General features: G+C 47.0%; 1 protein-coding gene and 1 pseudogene across 9 annotated transcripts in view; one reads left to right on the top strand and one right to left on the bottom strand.

Annotated features, from left to right (window-relative positions):
* The window catches only part of Ncald (neurocalcin delta), a 449,041-nt gene that overhangs the window by 365,526 nt on the left and 63,174 nt on the right, over positions 1-20,341 (top strand). The window contains exon 1 of one of the 9 annotated variants that reach the window (XM_031359544.1): positions 4,626-4,722. The exons of 7 other annotated variants lie outside the window; for them this stretch is intronic. The gene's annotated coding sequence lies outside the window, so the exon portion shown is untranslated. Of the gene's footprint in view, positions 1-4,625; positions 4,723-9,926; positions 10,015-20,341 lie in introns of those variants that run through there. One more of the 9 variants, XM_031359543.1, reaches the window with a different exon arrangement.
* Positions 15,019-16,698, bottom strand: LOC116082674 (annotated as a pseudogene).

The following is a 20,341-nucleotide window of genomic DNA, read 5'->3' as shown; positions in this document are numbered from 1 at the left end:
AAAAAAAAAAAAAAAAAAAAAAAAAAAAAAAAAAAAAAAAAAAAAAACACATTTTAAGAACGTCTTTGTGAGTGCAGTTCAATTTATCTGAGAAGCAACCTTCTCCAAAAGTTCAGGATGACTGAGAATAAGCAGCTAATGGATAATGGATGGGGTTTGGGAGACCAGAGAGAGCATGGGAGGTGGTGTCTCAGTGTGCTCTGCTGTGAACGTGACCTTGGCAACTGAGTGTGCAAGCTCTGTGGGAACCGCACAGAAATGAGGTTAGTGTGTGCTTGCAAGGGGGAGGGGCTCCAGGGCAGTGAGGGATTGCAGCAAAGATCTCTAGGTTAGCACATTAGCTTCAGGCTGTTGCTGAACCGGCCTCTGAATCTTCAGTGCCATTCAGTGTGGCACTGACTGATGTGGGTGTCTCCAGGGTGCCCTGGTGCTTCCGGAACAGTTCGCTGTACTCCTGACCTGCTCTGTGCTGTAGCCTCCTGAGTTCTGAGATGGTGCCTTCTTCCTTCCTTCTGGCCCCCTTTCTTCCTTCCTTCCTTCCTTCCTTCCTTCCTTCCTTCCTTCTGACCCCCTTCCTTCCTTCCTTTCTTCCTTTGCCAAGATAGGGTTGTTTTTGCTGGCCAAGAACCTGCTCTCTAGACCAGGCTTCCAGGCTGGCCTTGAACCCATAGAAATCCACCTGCCTCTGCCTCCTGAGTGCTGGGATTAAAGGCATATGTCACCACTGCCTAGCTTGAATTGGTATTTTCACTCTATTGGTATTGGTATTGAGTTGGCATATTCATCCTAAGGCTGGGTTTAGAAAACCTTTCTCCTCATGCCCAGTTCCTTGCCACATGCTCTTCATTATAAGAGCTCCTACAAACTCCATAATCAAATCTCATTCTGGATGTGAAAGAAGTTTCTAGAAGCACCTTACTTTTCCCTGGGGTGGGGGGTGGAGTGGGGGGTGGTAATCGGGTACTTGCGCGCGCTCTTTAAAGGAATCTGTAATCTTGGAGCCTCACCAATTTTTGTACCATCTGGGTTATTGTGTACATTGGGCTTTGAGAAGAGCTGTAGGCCCCAGTAGCTCTCACTGCCAAGAATGGCAGCTGGCCTTTCCCAGCACCTCATTTCCAAATACTGTCCCCTTTGGTACAATGTTTCTGGTGCTCCTGGATCCATACAGTGTCCTAGTAGGAAAGGCTGGGACTTTGTCTTCTCTCTTGCCCAGCCTGGGGCTAGGATGTCTGGAGGCTGTCCTCTTGGGTGGGATGCAAGCTCTGTGTGCACGGAGCGCTGTGCAGAGGGGAGCCTGTAAAAAGACTGCTTTTGGTAGCTTATTCTTTAACCCCGGAAGGAGGTCCAGATACAATGTCCTTACATGGTTCTCTACCGGATTAAGAGTTCCTTCCCTCTAATATTGATGGTTCCCACTCGGCTATACCCACCCCGCCCCTCACCTGGACTTCCTGCAGGAGGCAGGCTCTATCATGGGGCAAACCATTCACCAGAACAACATGGCTTCAGATTGTGGTGCAGCCACTTCCTGACTGGCTTTATAACATTTCTCACTTTCTCTTAGCATCTGTTTCCTCCCATGGTGGCATTAGCATCTACTCTGCAAAGCCATTGAGATTAAATAGAGTGTCACATGTAAAGCACCTGCCACAGTGGAGTGCTCCAAAAATGGCAGCTAATCATATATTAACATGCTGGGAGAAATCCTTTCACGATCAAGCCCAAAGCCTTTCTCTGGACCCTCCTTCCCTGCCAGTGACTCTCTTGTCCTGCACCCCTTTAGCACAAAGGTCTTCCTAAGTGGGTTTGATTTTTGTCAGTTTGATGAGAGCTAGGGTCCATGGGTAAAGGGAGCATCAACTGAGAAAATGTCAGCATCTGGTTGTCTTGATTGATGAGTAGGAGGATCCAGCCACTGTGGGAGGGACACCTCATGGTAGGTGGTTCTGGATGGTATATGGAGGCAGGCTGAGCAAGCCAGTGTAAGCAGTGTTCTTCCACGGCCTCTGCTCCACGCCTCCTTCATGAGCCCTTGCCTCTGTTTCTCTCAGTGATGGACTATGATGGGGATAGATAAGCTAAATAAGCCCTTCTCTCCCCAGCTTGCCTTTTTCCATGATGTCAAACACAGCAACAGAAAGTGACCTGGGATGTGGGGCACACGTACCACTCCCTGCCCTGTTCCTCACCTTTGCTCCTAAACCCATTTCTCCAGTGGCAATTTTGTTCTTAGGGTCACTGTGGCCATGTATAGTGACAGTTACCAGCAACCAAGATCCAGGAGGAGTCCTTAGTGGAGGACATACCTCCTTTGAGTGTCCCCTTGGCTTCATAATGACATCTTTGCTTTTCTCCTAATGCACCCTTGCTTTTGAAATATTTGAGGGACACAGAACATTATGTTACTTCTTTTCTGACCACATTCATTACCCCAGTAAATGCAACCCCTTCACTGACGCTTACAGCTTCAAACGGTACTTCCTGGCTTGCTTAGACCCAGCTTTAAACCCAATCCCCAATTCCAGTCATAGCTGGTTCTTCCCAAGATTCTCCACTTGAACACCTACCTAAAGGGCTCTCAACTCAGGGTGTGTGTGTGTGTGTGTGTATGTGTGTGTATGTGAGTGTATGTATTACATGTGTGTGTATGTATGTGTGTACATATGTGCATGCATGTGTGTGTGGGAGTATGTGTGCATGTGTGTATATGTGAGTGTATGTATGTGCATGTGTATATGTGAGTGTGTGTGAGTGTGTTGTGTACACATATTGAAACTGTGGCATTCCACATGCATGGGGAGGGGATGCTCAATCATAAGGAACCAAAGCGTGTGGTGATAGAGGCACATGTGTCCCAAGATCTGCAGAGTAAGTGGGCAATCTGGAAACCTAGAGTAAGGGTAAAGTTCCAGTTGAAAGGCAGCATTTCTGTTCATGTTTGAAGGAAAGGAAAGTGCTAGTATGCCCACTTGAAGGCAGTCAGGTGAGAGGAACTCTCTCCTACTAGTTGGAGGCAGGAGGTTCCGATTCTTGTCCTCCTCTGGCCTTTGGATGGTTGAATGAGGCCCAGCCCTGTGATGTGGAGAAGGCCCTGTGCTTTACTTAGTGTATCAGTGTGAACATTGATCTCTTTCAGATACCCTCATAGAAACATCTCGAGTACTGTCCCACCAAATGCAGTGGCCCAGCCAAGTGGCCCGGCAAAATAAGCACCACACAGGAAGTCCAAACACCGGACTCCTGGTCTTTTGGACCCAAATCACTCTACCTCTAGATAAAGTTTCCATCTTGAATGTTTTCACCTTGCAGGTACACATAAATATTAATAAACCTGATACACACTGAGCAATCCAACTTAGCCTTATGGGTGAGCCACAGGTCCCAGGGGGAGATTGTCTCACTAAACAAGGTAGACATCTCCTGAAGAATGACGCCTGAGATTATCCTCTGACCTCTACAAATACACATGCATGTGTGCATGAGTACACACACACACATACACACACACACTGAGAGAGGGAGAGAAAGAAAGAGAGAGAGAGAGAGAGAGAGAGAGAGAGAGAGAGAATAAAAATAAAAGGGCAAGGTGACCACTGGGGAACAAGTAAGTGCCTGCTCAGCCACATCTTTAAATATCTCTGTCACTTCTGACTAAACAATAAAGTCTAAAGAGCAAGGATGTGTTTTGTATTCTATTGGCCATTTTAAGTTCTCAATCAATATTTGTGATTAGGAGATTTGCTTAATGTATTTTCATCTAAGTGATTGTGGGGAGTTTTTATTATAATGCCCCAAACAAACACAATTCGATCCTTAGCGTAAATACTGGTGGAGTAAATGGCCTGGGGTCTCAATGTCAGAGGGAGGTCCTCCGTAGTGGCTTCCACATCCCTTCATTCTAAGCAGGGACACCTGGAAGAGAGGGAAACTAGCAGTTGCCTGCATGAGCTGACCACCTGCCCCATTAGAGCACCCAGAGACAAGGCTCCTGCTCTGGCAAATTTGCTGACCTAATTTTGGAAACTAGAAGGCATTCAGGGTGCCCCACATTCTGTTTCTAACTCACCATGGTTCATGAGAACCGGGATCTCTGACCTGTCCCTCTCCCAAGATAGCAGTAAGGCTGGAAGACGTGTCCCCCCTGCTCCCAAGGCAATGAGAAGGGTTCCTGCTGCAGGAAGTAAATGGAGCCACAGTAAGGCATCCCTCCCCTGAATCCAACATCTGTTCAAACTTCTCACAGCTCCCAGGAGGAAGGAGACCCAGCACCAGGCCTGGAGCTATAAAGGGACGACTCTGTGTTTGTTCCCTGCTAACTGAGATTTATGGCAGTGTGCCCTGACCTAGCCCTGGGCTTATCTCTGTGGTGCCTTTGAAAAAAGGCCAAGCTGGTAAAGAAGTAAGGCAAAGCAGGAGGATAAATGGGTGACGGTTTTCATATTCATGAGTGCAAACTTTGCAGAGCATCATGACCCATTTGAATTGGAATGCTGCTGATGCCAAGTGAGATGCCTGTCCCAGGACAGAGCACAGCCCCCCTCCTGTGAGAATTCAGTATAAAGTTGGCTGCTCTGTGCACTTGAAAGCAGCAGCCAGCCGGTACTCATACTGGAAGTTCTCTGACGTTTTGGGGCACTTTCTCCATGGATCCAAAGGAGCAAGCCATTGCTGGTTAAGATAGGCAGCTGCCCCGGGAACCTCAGCCGCTCCCATCCAAAGGTCAGTTTGCATTGCCCCTGGGATGAATGAGATCCCTGCCCCCTCGTGTCATCGTGTCATCATCTGTCTTTCCCAGAATAGTCAGCAGCATGGCCTCTGGCCAGTGCTTTCCCCCTTCCCAGTGCAGGAGGCTCTGATCCCTGGCCACTGCTCTGCTGGGCTCCCAGCTGGCTCGTGTTTCCAGCTGCCTCTGAGCCCCTTGGCCAGGAGGTAATGCTGCAGAGTGATAATCATTGTAAAAATAAAACTCGTTGCTAGCTGGGCCAGCCAAGCTGCGTGGGAGGAGTGGAAAATTCAGGCTATGTGTTCTTGGCTTGACAGATTGTCAATAGCCAGGGTGTTCTGCGTGGAGAGCTGGGATGAGCTGTTCCGTTTCAAGGCCCGATCTGTGTGATGTCACTCAACAGCCCTTGAGACATCTCCTCAACATCAAGCTTGGGGGCTGGAACTATAGCCACAGACTGGCTCTGCGATTGGCCATCTTCTTGATTTGAGCCAACCCTGGGAATCTGGTGTCACCTTGGGAACCTCTGCATCAGAAATCAGGTGTGGAAACAGCTCTTAGCTCAATTCCAAGGGAGAACAATTGCTGGTCTTAGTTCTACAGGAATATGGCCCAGCTCACCCCCAATTTGCCCCCATCAATGGTACACTTCTCTCACCTTGGGTGAGCTCTGACAGTTAGCATTGTCGTTTGGAATGGCTGTCGCCCTGGAAATTCCATGTGAAATCCAGGTGCTGCTTATTTACTTGTTTGTTTGGAGGGGGAGGGGCTTTCTTTGGTGATGTGTTTGTAGCTTTATAACTTTGGTTTCCTGAACCCTTGGTCGTGTGGTTGGATTGGGGCAAGAGAAGAAAGGGAAGCATCGTTTCTCTACCCACAAGGCAGGCAAGCCTCCATCCGCATGCTTGAGAGCTTCCTTCAATCCAGAATATAATATAGTCATATCTCCCTTTTATTGATGATGATGTCCCCCTTCTATGTGTCAAGAGATTCTGGGCAGTTCCTATCCCTCCTCCCAACCTATGCCCTCCTCTCACCTCTCTCCCCCTTTCCCCCCCTTTCTCCCCTCCCCCTCCATTCCCTCTTCTTCCTTCTATTCTTTTCTCTCCTCTCTCCCTTGGTACCCTTGTCTTTAAACACACCGAGGCATATTCCGGCTCAGGACATAGGCTTCAGAGAGCATCTTTGTGAGAACTACTCCCAGCCACTGGCATGTGAGTACCATGTAAATCAGCTAGACATGTTGCTGTAAACCTTTCTCATTATCAAGTAGTATTCACTACTGTTTCATTTTATGAATGCTTCTTTGTCTTCCAAGAAGCATTTCAGATTAAGCAATGGTGTTGTTGAGGATGTAGGAGGTTTCTGCCTGTGTGTTTGGCTGATTGAGTTGCAGATGGTTGCCATAAATAGTATAATGCCATATTCCCGTAAGTGTGGTGCAAGTATTAATCTGTAGAGAAGGTTGGAGACAGAAATGGAGGTGTGGCTTCCCTGACACCCACTGGAGCCAATGGAACTGTACTTTCTAGTAAAAGAGCCCCAAGAGCTACTTGGGACTCAACTCTTGGGTTCAGAGTTAGACCGACCTCTTCTGATTGCATCTCTTGCATGTGTACATTCAAATTCCAAAATAATGATTGCATACCCTGCATGTCAGCACTGTACTGGACACGGTTGCATATAAACCACTCATACTGTGGAGTTGATGGTCTCATGAAGACCCATACATCTGTAACCATCAGTAAGTCTGCGAGCACTGGTGTAGCAGTCCAAGTACAGCCGGTGTATGCACAAAGTGAGAGACAACTGAGAGAGACAGATGCTGTGGTGCAGGTGAATCAGAGCACCTGGTGCTTGGTGCAGGCCTGGGGCTAAAGCTGGCTCTTCCCACTGCTGAGTGGGTTAATGCCTTTCAAAGAGAGTGAAATGTCACAGAAAGTGCTGAGAGCCGTATTTGACATCTAAAACAGGCTGCTCGGTGACAATCTGCCCCATTGCAGGCTTCTTTGGGAGTTAGTGTAGTTAGACAGGGTAGACTGAAGCACCAGAGGAGACCCACTGAAGGAGAGGTCTCCTAGCAAGTCTGCCCCTCTACGGTTAGGGCAGGAGGGAATGGTGAAGGCTCAGATGCTTTGAAAGGCAAGTTGGGCCAGATTGTAAAGCCACTGATAAGGTCAGCGTGACCTTGAAAACAATGGTGAGTTAGGGGTGCCTGTGAGCAAAGAGGAGTTTTTGAAAAATCTGCTCTGGTCGATGTGAGAGTTGCTGGCTTGGAAATGAGGAAATTAGTAGACGAGAGGCTAGATCACATTCACTTGCCCAGAGCACGCTGCAGGCCTGCCGTGTGCCAGGCGGGCCTGCCTGTAAATGGAGGCCAGACCAATCACCATGATGAGAGAAGGGAAAAACAGTAATAATAAAAGTTTTCTGGGGTGGGGTGCTGCACGCCTTCAATCCCAGCACTCAGGAGACAGTTGATGAGTTTGAGGCCAGCCTGGCCTACACAGCAAGTTCACAGCTATGCTGAGACCCTGTCTTAAAATAAAGAACAAGCCCTGAAGACATGCAAGTAATATTCCACAGACTGAGCAAGAGATAGGCAAATAGATTGACAGGCAGGCCACGGATTTGAATTGGGAGTAGAAGTGGAAGGGAGAAAGGGGGAAGAGGAAAATGATGTAATTATAATCTCAAAACAGAAAATGTATATTTTAAAAATTAATGGGCTGGTGAGATGGCTCAGCGGATAAGAGCACTGACTGCTCTTCCGAAGGTCATGAGTTCAATTCCCAGCAACCACATGGTGGCTCACAACCACCCATAATGAAATCTGATACCCTCTTCTGTGTACTCATTTATAATAATAAATAAGTCTTTAAAAAATTTAAAAAAAAAATTAAACCTGGGGACCATTTAGAAGTGGAGTCAGAGAAAAGAAGACAAGTATAATAGCCTGACATAGGAATGAGCCCTGGGGTGCAGCGTTTCATCAGGCTGGGAGGATGACCGCCTCTTTGTCCCAGTCTCCTCATTCTCTGGGAAAGGAAGCTGCAGGTGAGTGGGTGACGGGCCTCTCCTCAGCTCTGGCAGTCCTGTGAGAGAGAGGTCAGGGCATGACCAGATTCACTACCAGAGAGGTTCTAAAAGTTAAGCCGTGACGACGAAGGGACCAGCAGCTTAGGTCAGGATCCTCAGGGCTCCGTGTGGCACTCTGAATGGTCAGTCTGTTCTCTTTGTAAAATGGAGACTGGCATTTGACTTTGGAAAGTAGCTTTTCCTGTTGAAATGGAAATGTTATCAGAGACATCGTGAATCATGGAAAAGAGGAAAATACGGTGCTGTTTGATGAGAGCTTGTGGACGGCTCTGAAGGCCATGTCAGGTAAACAGTAGGCGTGAGTGGTGATGTGTAAATATTGACATGGAACCAGCAGGAAACGGGGATGGGAAAGGGGCTCTGGCATCAATTGGAAAGAGGTTGTTCCTGATCCAAAGGAAAAGACAGACACTAAGAGATGGAGCTGCCATTGCCTCTTACTGGGCTGATCTTTCCAGAAACTACCAGAGGCACCTTTATTAGAAAGACAGCTGTGGACTGTAGGCTAATTTATTGCCAGGGTGAGTCAGCACCAATCCTTTATTGCATGGGAGAGATTCTAATGGGATAAATTTAATAATCCTGAAACAAAACACTCCACGTGTATTGAGCTAGATTCTTAATAGGAAGCCTCCTTCAGTGTAACTCTCAATAGGGTGCACGTTGAAGAAGCTTGCCACATACTGGGCACAAAGAAAGTTGCATCTTTCTTTTTTAGCTAATTTTGTAGAAATTCCATACACCATAATTAGCAGGCAAGCCAGTGTCTGTGTCCGGAAGAGATAACCCTGTGTATGTGGTGGCTATCCCAATAAATTAGGCCACAGAGATCTGCACAATCAAAGGCAGTAGTGGTGCTCTTTAAGTGTCTTTGCTATTCAGGACTTCTCCAGGGCTTTTCCAATTCCCTCCTCCAGGGTTTTACAGTTCTAGGCTGCACTTGCTCCTCACCGCCTCACAGTGGCGCTACTTTACAAGACCCCAGTACAGTCCTGTGCTGCTGGGAACCACGCCCATCCTACTCCAGAAGCGACCAGGGAGGCCCCAGCTGTGCTGATTTACCACCTATGGGCTATTTCCCTCCAAGTCCCGTCTTCAAACAGTGGGCCAGATTTTCTATAAAAATCTTCAAAATAAAGAATCGTGAAACTGAGTTTTCCCAAAGTCTGGTAGGTCCCTACCATTAGAAACCTCAATACACGTAGTGTGTTTGGGGATTGGTTGTTTTGTTTCTTTGTTTTGCTTTGTTTTGCTTTGCTTTGCTTTTTCCCCATCCTATCGGCGGTACCATCTGAGCTCACAGTATCATTTGACCTTAGAGAACCTGTCACCGCCGTACATTTTCACTTTATGTCCTGAGTCACCATACATGCAAGTTCACAGATACCACAAAGGCCAAAAGTAAGTACCTAACCCCAAAAGGTTAATTCTTCCCATTCTGTGTACAGTGGGTGTTAATCATTCATCGGAAAGGGATTTGGGCCTAGAATAACAGCTAGACAGGAGCGATGCTGTCATAAAGTTCCCTGGTTTTTCCGTTTCTGTAGGTGAACCTGAGGATGTAGGATGCAGCTGGCAAGAGCAGCTGGGGAACAATGAAAGAAGGAGTGATTTGGACGGAAGGGAAGAGGCTGGGGGGATGGTAGAGCCAAGAACCTAGAGAGATGCATCATGGGTAGTGCGCTTCATGAGAAAGTTCTCTGTGTTCCAGCATTGGGCATCAGGACCGATGGCTGCCAGGCCCATTGTTTTCCAAAGGCAGCTGTTCCGGGTGTAGCTAACAGGGCAGAGCTGAGCAGGCCAAGCTGAAGGCTTGTCTATGCGATAAACATGATGCATAATTTATCATCCAAATTGGAATACTTTTAGAACAAAAGGAGCACTGTAAAAATAAAACCAGGGCACAGGTGTAAGCAGAAAGGAGACCAGGGACTAGCGTCGACTGAGCCAATAATTGTGAATAATAAATTATTCTGGTTACTAGGGAAGCTGGGGGAGGGGGACAAGCTGTGCCACCCAACGGTGACATGATTGGAGAGAGCGGAGCCATACACAAGGCAATTGCGAGCAACCATTGGAGGGGATGTTTAGCAAGTGCCAAACAAACCGTAGTCACAGAGCATGGCAGGGAAGCCTGGGTGAAGAAACCTCGGCTGCTATATCGGGCAAAGACCTTCTGCTTACGTAAGGTACTTAGTCTATCTACTTTATTGGGTTGGTTTGTTGATTGACTGATTGATAACTCAACCACTGAGTGAACCACATGCTCTGTTCAAACAACTGCACCATGGTGGTCAGAACTCTCCTCTCTTTTGAGAGCAACATGCCAGGATCACCCACTTTGAGACCTTGAACCCTTTCTATGCTATCCCTGGCCTCCTGAGTGATAGACCAACAGGCCTGCTTCCCCCCTCCCAGCCCTGCTAATACCTCTTAGCTTCTGGAACTGTAGGGGATGGGTTTGTTGATGATAAGCTGCCAAGTGTATGAGTTTTGTCTTGTTTTGGGTATATCTGCACAAATGGACCAAAATAATTCCTATAGGACTGCCTCGTGCTCTTGTAAATGCAGAAATTAAAACAAGATGCTGTCAACAGATGTTCAATGGTTCCTGACATAGAAGGGGGTCAAGAGATCATAACTGTGGTTCCTATTCTAGGAATCATTACTACAAGCACAAAAAAGGACCTGGGAGAATGCAGAAAGGACTTTGGGTAATAGCACTCCATATGTTGTAACTAACCTCACAAAAGAAAGACTTTATACGACTGCTGGTGGTTAGGGTGCTTAGGGCATTGTCTAGATTCCTCTCTTTCACTACCCACAGAATACTGTCCACTGAAAAGAGGAGATAGCCCTACTGTCTTGTTTGTTTGTTTGTTTGTTTGTTTTGAGACAGAGTTTCTCTGTGTAGCCCTGGCTGTCCTGGAACTCACTCTGTAGACCAGGCTGGCCTCGAACTCAAAAATCTGCCTGCCTCTGCCTCCCAAGTGCTGGGATTAAAGGCATGTGCCACCACTAACCAGCTTAGCCCTACTGTCTTAACTAATACATGCATATATCATCTCACAGAGTGAAGGACAGAGGGACTGTTTCCAGGATTAAGTTGTGCTTCTCACTATTTCCTATATCCAATTTGATCATATATGTCATCTGAAATGTGGCTAACCCAAATTAGATTGTGTCATAAAATATATGCTAAGTTGCAAATATTTAGAATTTTATCAAGATTCCTGTAATGATTTTTCTAAACAATGCCATGTTGAAATAATAATGTTGTTAGATACATTTTGGTTAAATAAAATATACTCTTGAAATGAATCCCAATTATTTTTTAAATATTTAATGTGAGAGGAGTATTGATGAGAATCCTCACTCTCCTCCTCAGCATACTGTACTCAGCGCTTGAGTGCTGTCTCATGCCCACTGGAGCTTGTGTCTGACCAATCCAGGGCTCCCCACCTCAGCCCCCTCCTCCCACCACAAAACTCACCAGGGCTACAACCCTGGCTATGGCTTTACTTACTTAAAATACAGTTTAAACTCTCAATTACCAGGTGTGGTAGCTCAGGCCTTTAATCCCCATACTCTAGAGCAGAGGCAGGTGAATCTCTGAGTTCAGGGTCTATAGAGAGAGGCCCTGTCTCAAAAAACAAGCAAGCAAAGACAATTCTGGGTTTGAGGATGAGCACGCACACAGAAAGTTCAAGTCACCTGCCAACTCTGATGGACAGGTGACCCGAAACTCTGCTCCGGTTTCATGTCCCCTGCAGACTCTGGCAGGGTCACTTGCTGTGACTTCTGATGGGACTGGAACTTTTTTTTCTGACTTGCTAGACTGAAAACCACTCTCTGCTTCAGGCACTTTGTGCCCCTAACCTATTACAGGTTCATTTGAAGGGAAAAAAGATAAACAGTGAATGTCTAGATTCTAATTAAGGTCCTTCATTTCCATCTTCCTTCTGCCTGGTTCTACATCATCAACAAAGTCAGTTCTCCATCTTAGAGGTAACACTGTCTCCGTGGCAACAACCACCAGAATATTTTAGTTACTTTGTAATCATTAGGCATAAAGAAGCACATTTAAAATTGTGTTCTTCCTGTTTAGTTCTAACTAATGCTGGCAGTTGTATTATTTCATGGATGAAGTATGTATATATATGTATATATACACATATATAGTGTGTATATAATATATACATTAATATATTATTATGTATACTATTATATGTATACTGTATGTAATAATATATATAATTACATTTAATTATATATATAATATGTATATGTACATATTATATATTTTTGTATTATTAGCAAGAATCATTTTGAAGATCAAGAAAATGAGTAAGTTTTCAAAACTACTTAAGAAAACCTACTTACAATGGCACAGTGTGGTCAGGCAGACACTTTCCTTTGCAGGCAGTGTGGAAATGAGGAAGTACCCAGATATAGCCTGTCCTCCCCCACAGGTCCTTGTTTGGAGAAGGTTGCCTCTTTGCCAGAAATACCTGGTGAATTTATAGCTCCGATTCAGAAATAAATAATATTCGTGGTCATAAATTATTGCATGAAGGATGCCACAGTTGTTCAGCCTCTGACTGATGAAAAGCTCTTAAGGCCTGTGGAACTGTTCATCTTCCCCAACTCAAGGCTCCCCGTCTTCCTGAATAAATAAAAATAGTCATGATGCCCACAGTCTGGAGTGACCCTGCTTTCCGGGGTATTCTCTGCCAGGGCTTGGGAAGAGCCTGGATTCCATTGGCTCTGATGTCATCTCAGTCACAGGGAGGAGTTCTACCCTGGAGAATTCTGAGTTGTCCCCTAGAGAGCTGGGCTCCCTCCCTCCTTCATCTCATGCACACGACATGAGCATCTTCTATATAAAATGGCTTCTCTCACACTCATAGCATTCATTACCAAATGATTTTTTTGTCACCCCAAACAGAGCCTCTGTGCTCATAAAGTATGGAGACCCCACTCAATCCCGGTCTTCAGGCCCTTGGGGAACCCTCTTACTCTCTAAGAATTGGCACTGGAGGTGCTGCAGGTGAGTATGGCCATGCACTATTGAACCCCATGGTCCTGCTAGGCAGTGGGATGCTGACGGAGTCTGTCCTTGTTGAAGTGTGAATCAGGATACAGTATTTCATTGTATATATGAGCCACATTTTGGGGGGTACATTTTCCTGATGACTATTGGGATCCTTCTTTCGGCTATGCATAATTTATGCTCGTTTGTGTGCAGCGTGTTTTCTGGTGTTAGAGATCTAATCTGGGTATGTGCATGCTAAGCAATCACCTCCACGGAGCTTCGGCCTCTGAATGGCTTCCTGAAAGAATGACTTCCTTGAGAAAGCTCATCTGTCCATAGAGAGAAGAGACCCTCCACACAGCTCGTGAGGAAGCTTAATCTAGAAACAATTGAAGTGATTATAACATAAATACTTTAGAAGAAAAAAACCAATGGCTTCATTTAAGGATAATGTAGTTAATCCAAAGCTGCTTTCTAGTCAGCCATGAATTGTAATTTAAAAAAATAAATAAATAAAGCAGTAGAGGGCAAAGCAGTAGCTTTGAAAGGCTGGACTGAAGGGGTTGTGAAAAGCCTGAGGTTGGACCTTAGGTTCGGTGTAAAACGTACGCGAGCGCGCACGCGCACACACACATGTACATGTGTGTATATGCCATTGTGTGTTTGTCAGGGGTTGGGGGGCAGAAGATACCACCTCATGTTGCATGACACTTTTTGGTGGAACCAAATGTTGAAGGCTCGAGAACCCTCAGAGAGGCTAGCCTAACTCTGCGTCCAGGCACACTGCTTGTGCCTGTGTTTATGCCTAAAGCAGCATGAACCATGGTGGACTTGCTAAGAGCAAGCATTTGCAATTACATCTCTACCCTTTAATCCTGACTGCCAATCTTAGCTGTGTGACCTCACTGGAGTCTCTGTGCGTCACTTTCATTTTCTTTTATTCCTTATGCTTAAAATTTTCATTTGCTTAAAAAAAAAAAAAGTTTCAAAAGTTATGTACAGGAGGTGGGGCCTGGGAGCCCTGCCCAGGGTCAGATGGGAGGAGGAGGGCAGCCTCCCAGCCTGCTGCATGGTTCCGAACCTAGTCTTGCTGCCTCTTGATCTTCATGTTTTTAAGAGCAGACACTCTACACAAGCACACATGCCCCCCCCACACACACACACACAAATTCTGCCACACTAGAAACCTGTCGTGAGACTCTCACCTGCCCACCGGAGCATTGCTTCCTTGGAATGACCTCTTGGGGGTCCAGAGAGGCAGAAGAGGGTGGGACTAAGAGGGGTATGATGGAGGCTGTCACAGAGGGTCAGATCCAGAGCTGCTCTAAGCCTTTTGGGCTTGTTTCCTCAGTTTGTAAAGTGGGCAGTCCCCCTGTAAAGTGCACAGATCCCACTTGATGTCTGTCCTCTCTTGGCCCACCTACCCCAGCCCCAAGGTGCAGGGACAGATGAGAGGGACAAGAAGGTGCTTTAGGAGATGTGGAGGCACTGGGGGATGGTGGGAGGGGTCCAAAGAGCCCCTGGGCCCGTGGAGTCCCAAGCAGCCACAGTGAAGGGTAGTCTCTTCTTGAGTCCTGCCCTCGCCCTAGCCGGGCCTGTTGCTGGCATATGTCTAAGAAGAAGGGGAACCAGGATACCTCGTGAGTGTTGAGGAAGGTCACAGATCCCACTTGATGTCTGTCCTCTCTTGACCCAGCCCAGCTTGCTTTGGGGAAAAGGTGTGGGATGACAGGGAAGCAAAGGGGCTGAGGGCATACAGCACCCTTGCAAGTTCTGGGGAGGGACAGACAGTAGCTCGTGACTAAGGGGGGACAGGGGGGACAAGTGTGTGACAAGAAGGGAGTGTGACATCCATGGGAGGGTCTGTGCCCATAAAGTATGGAGACCCCACGCAATCTGCTGAGGCGGCTGTGTGTCGAGCTGTATTCTATGCCTACTAAGTTCAGCTCTTCCTCATGGTCATTGAAAAAGCTACTGTAGGCACTGCCCTCTTCTAGGTAGAGTGGCTTGGCCTTGGTCAATCAGTTCTTGCATTGGATAGAGGGCATGGAGCAGCTTCTCATAGGTCCTGGGGAGGGGCAGACAGTAGATTGTGACCAGGTAGGTGTGTGATAGGAGGGGGAGTATGACATTCAGTAAAGGGGGTGTTACATGTATGTTACTGGAGAACCTCAGCTGCAGGGCCAGCCTTGCCATCATGGCTGACTGTCTCAAAGCTGTACTTATCTTGCCCGGTTCTATCTTGCCAGTGTCACTGATGAAACTGTGTAGGTATCACCCTCCACCAGGTTCAGCGGCTTGGTCTTGGCAGCCAGCTTTCACGTGCCACTCGGTGGGCATTGGTGCACATGTTGGCTGTAATGGCATTCAGGTCATTGTCCCTGAAGTTGGGGGTGCATTCTGACAGTAGAACCTGGCAGAGTGGAAGACACAACTGTCCAGTGGCTTGCACCTGGGATCACTGGTGGAAGAGCAGATGCTAGTTACCACAGCTATTGGCCAGTGTGTGCCAGTCAAGGAAGGAAGCCAGGAGCTGCCGTAGCAAGACCTTGTGCCGCGTGCCTGCACTGATGTGGCAGTTCATGAGCTGTGCCCTTGTCATATTTACATTGGTGCCTGTCATGAGCTCCAACTTCTCTGAGAGGTCACCATCATTATAAAGCTTTGGGTTGCGGTGATTGCCAGTCTGGTTGATAGGTTCAGCTGGGAGAGATGCCAGGTCTCGCCAAACTCCAATGTGACTGCGGGACTCAAGGACCACCTACTCAGGGAGGAGCTCTACCTTCTCAGCCATCTGTCCAACGTTCAACGTACCGTACAAGGTATACATGTTACAGATCTGATGGTACTGCTCATCCGTGCCCTCCTCACCCGCATCATCCTCTTCACCTTCTTCATTGTGATGGAGCTGGGGCTGTCACTGGTGTAAGCACTTGGGGGTACCTGTGCTGCTCCGCTGTGGCATACTGGGCCTACTCACACATCCCCCCCACCACCACTGCAACCACAGCCACTGCTCCTGCAGCTGTGGCCACTGAGACTGGCTGGGGCATCCGGTTAGGGGCCACGTCTGTCGTGGAGAACTTGGCCATTTTGCGGCTGCCGTTGTTGCCACCACTGCCTCCAGCCACCTGGCTGCTATCACATAGCCTCTTGGCTATGGATATGTATTGCACTGAGTCCAATTCCTGTTCTGTCTTGACCCATGACACAAGGGGCAATGGTGAGCTACAGGCTGGCCAACCCAATGTCTGCACTGAGCTACAGGACTCCGAAGCTCTGAGGATGGGGCCTCCTCCAGGTGCATGCACTAGGAGAGCTAACTTTGAGAAGAACTCAGTGCCTTTCTCCATGGCCTCCTGGATCTGCAGGCAGTGTATATAGATGAGCAGGAACTGGTCCCCTGTGCTCATGCTCAGCCAGCCGTACAGGATCTGCTGGAATAGCTGTGGCTGCACAGCGGCCGGCAGTTCTAGGTCCCAGAAGAAGGAGCTGCTGGCGGCCTCGCAGCACATTAGGCTTTGAAGGCATGGCCCTTATCCAGCACAGACACATCACAGTGCAGTCCCTGTAGCCACTGCTCATGGGTACACTCAAAGATGCTGCTGCCAAAGTCTGGAACCTTCATCTGCTGGGTCTGTGGCATGGCAACACCTGGTGCCCCTGGTTGTAGTTTACCCCAACATGTCTCCTTTTTCATTGTTTTAAAGCTTGTGTGATTGTAGTGCCAACTTCAGGGGATGTTCAAGGATTAAATAAATTAGTGCGTGTACAACACTGTTTCTTAACTGGTGCTTTGTCGGGGTCTGATGAGTAGCGATATTAGGCAGCCAACCAGAGCCTACAAGTAGGAAGCAAAAGGTGGCTCTTTTGATTGTTTAATAAGCTGGGCCTCATTTTCACAAAAGACACATTGATACTTTTGTCACTATCTCCTTGTAAGTTGGTAAAGCAATTCAGTTAGTCTGGGCGTTTCCATCATGCCACTTAAGTATGGGACACTGGGTATGACATGCATGAATATTCTCTATGAATCCTACAGTCCACTAGCCAATAAGAAAATCATAGTGCATTAAACCATTACATGCTCAAAAAGTGTAAACTCATTTAAACATTAAATACTTAAAATTATAATTTTTGTGAATCTGATTTTTTTTTTTTTTTTACTTTCCTTCTTATAAGCCAGCAAGGGGGTAACCAGGCTTCCCTTGAGCACTAGGCTTAAACTCTAGCCTTTGGGTGTTTTCTAAAATAACCATGTCTTGTTTAATTACAGGTGGGAAGGGCTGAGTAGATGGTGGCAAGTGGTTCAGATAGGCACTTGCCTGTGGTTTCATGTGGAACCAGCACTCCCCCAGGCTCTGCCCAGAAGAGCAACCTGGGCAAACAGAAGGGAGAAGCAGAATGCAGGGCTGGGGACCAAGGTGGTTGCTATGGTGCCTCTTGTTAGATTGTTTTCAGGCACAAGTCTCAAAACCCGCACCCCCCAGCCCATATCCCCAGCCTGTACCCCCAACCCGTACCCCCAGCCCGTACCCCCAGCCTTCTTCCCCCCCTCCCACTCCCCCGTCTCACACCACTGAAGGCCAGGAAAGAGCCCAGCTGGCATTTCAGTGATGTCAGCGGCGGTTCCTGTGTCTCTTCTCTCACTGCTCAATCTCATCCACAGACCTGTGTCCAACAGGATCATGTCTGGCTGTAAGCACTGTCTGCTCCTCTTGGATGACAATCTGAAAACTACTAGAGGCTTAAAGTCAGCTCAGTAGTGTGTGAGTAAAAGTAGGTAACTGTAGGATGCACCAATTATTTCTCATCCTTTGAAAATTTAACTATGACAGAGAGGCGTGTCGGAGTGGCAGTTCATAGAGAAAGATAAGGTTAAATGAAAGACTTCTCTTGCAAACAAAGATCCTGGGATACTTTTCTGGGAAGACAAAGACTGAAGAAATGTGATTTTTCTTTCTTTCTTTCCTCTTAGTATTTCTGAATTCCGTGTTTTCACCAAAGACCAAAATTCTCGCTCAATGATGTTCCCTTTCTGAGCTTCGGTTTCTTTGTTGTAACATGAGATAACTAGTTCAGAGACTAGTTAGCTAAGGGAGGGGGATGTGCAGATGTGTGGTAATCACACAGGATTACAATAGATGCTTGGTTTTCAATCATTTCATTTATATGTGGGATGGTGCTCCATAGGGATCGAAGTGGGAACTTAGAGTCCCCCGAGACTAGAATTCAACTCTGTCCCCAATTCATAATCTCTGTTCTGTCTTTAAGAAATTATCTAATTTCCCTAAGTCTTGGTGCCCTTGTCTGTGGAGTGAGGTGAACTACTCTTTCCTTGTGAGGTTGTTCTGGGGATCAAATTACATATTGTACAGGAAACAGTGAGCAGGTGCCAGGACCATGAATGGTGCTGAAGTGAAAGTGACAGGCTTGGGGACAGGTGACAGTGGTAAGGGCAGCTAGCAATGTTAGACTAGGCCGTGCTCCATCTTGTTCCCCTCCTGTTCCTGCTGAGCCCCTTCTCCCAAGCCTCCTTCTCGTTCACTTCCTTTTGTGTGACCCACTTGAACTTCTTGGGGTTATTTGCATGAGCATGGATTGTGACCAGCTTGTCATTGTCTACACCACTGAAGATGACACTCTCCCTGCTGAGCAACCATTTACTAATGGCTCTTCAGGGAGCAGTGAGGCCTCGTGAGCTCCGCCCCCATCTCTGATGGATTGTTGGTGGTGCCTGGCTTTTCGTAGTGTAGGTTCTGGGGATTGAACCCACATCCTCAAGCTTGTGAGGCAAGTACTTTACTGGCAAAGCCATCTCCCAGCCCCTAATTTTATATTTTCAAAGAAATCCTTGCAGAGTTTGTATGAAACTGCAAGTTAAAAACAGAAAGCATGGGGCCAGGCAGTGGTGGTGCATGCTTTTAATCCCAGCACTTGGGAGGCAGAGGCAGGTGGAATTCTGAGTTCAAGGCCAGTATGGTCTACAGAGTGAGTTCCAGGACTATACAGAGTACCCTGTCTCAAAAAACCAAAAAGGAAAGAAAGAAAGAAAGAAAGAAAGAAAGAGAGGAAGAAAGAAAGAAAGAAGAGGAAGGAAGGAAGGAAGAAAACAAGCAAGCAAACAAAGGGCTGGAGAGATGGCTTGGTGGTTAAGAACACCGACTGCTCTTCCAGAGGTCATGAGTTCAATTCCCAGCAACCACATGGTGGCTCACAACCATTCATAATGAGATCTGCTGCCCTCTTCTGGTGTGTCTGAAGACAGCTACAGTGTACTCATATACATAAAATTAAATCTCTTTATCTTTAAAGAGGAAAGGAAGGAAGGAAGGGAGAAAGGGAGAAAGGAAGGGAGGGAGAAAGGAAGGGAGGGAGAAAGGAAGGGAGGGAAGGAGGGAAAGAAGAAGGAAGGGAGGGAGCGAGGGAGGGAGGGAGCAAGCATCAGCCTATTCTCCTTAGCTGAGTCTCAGCTGCCAGGTTTGATGCTCCACACTGTTGAAACTGCTTGGGCCCCTGGAAGTCTAGGCTTGTGTATTTTAAGGGAGAGATGTGTATTAGGGTTCTCTAAAGAAAAAAGACTGAGGGCTAGAGAGATAGCTCAGCAGTTAAGAGCATTGACTGCTCTTCCAGAGGTCCTGAGTTCAATTCCCAGCAACCACATGGTAGCTTACAACCATCTGTAAAGGGATCCGATGCCCTCTTCTGGTGTGTCTGAAAACATCTACAGTGTACTCATATATTTAAAATAAATACATAGAAACAAAACTGGTAAAATATATACATGTATATATATATATACACACATATATGTACATGTGCTTAAAGGCTGTGATCCAGCTACTTTAACAATGGCTGTCTCCTGGCAGGAGGGCCACGGATACAAGACTTGTTCAGCCCATGAGGCTGGCTGCCTCAGCAGTCCTAATCTGGTGCTGGAGTCCTGGACTATTCCTAGAGAGCTGCTGGTCTTCAGTCTGTGTTGGCATCCACATGAATTAGGTCCTAGCTCCAGTGAAGGAATGCCTGCCTGGCTACAGGATAGCGGAAGTCCCGCTGAGAGTAAGGGAGAGCATACCAAAAGCAAGAGCTTTCTTCTCCCATCTCCTCCTGCGTGGGCTGCCACCAGGTGTGACTGGGTGGGTGTTCCCACCTCAAATAATCTGATTCAGGAAAAAATCCACAGAGGTGTCTGGCTGCTTGGGCTTTAGTTGAGTCTAGATATGCTCAAGTTGACAACCATGATGACAGGTTAGAATAGACATCTATTACCCAAAGAGAGGCAATCAGTTATTCTCAATCAGTGGAGGAGCATGCACCGTAAATCTGAGGTATTTTCTCTTTTATATAATTACTAGATTTTACTTTTTTATTATTTGTTTTTATTATTTGTATTATGTGTCTGTGTGGGGGTATGTTCACATGAGTATAGGTGCTCTCAGGGCCGCAGGTGTCAACCCCTCCCCCTGGATCTTAGTTAC

The sequence above is a fragment of the Mastomys coucha genome, unplaced genomic scaffold, assembly GCF_008632895.1.
Source record: "Mastomys coucha isolate ucsf_1 unplaced genomic scaffold, UCSF_Mcou_1 pScaffold7, whole genome shotgun sequence".
In the NCBI taxonomy this organism is placed as follows: Eukaryota; Metazoa; Chordata; class Mammalia; order Rodentia; family Muridae; genus Mastomys; species Mastomys coucha.
Note: the sequence above shows the minus strand (reverse complement) of the source record. Positions and strands in the feature narration are given on the sequence as shown.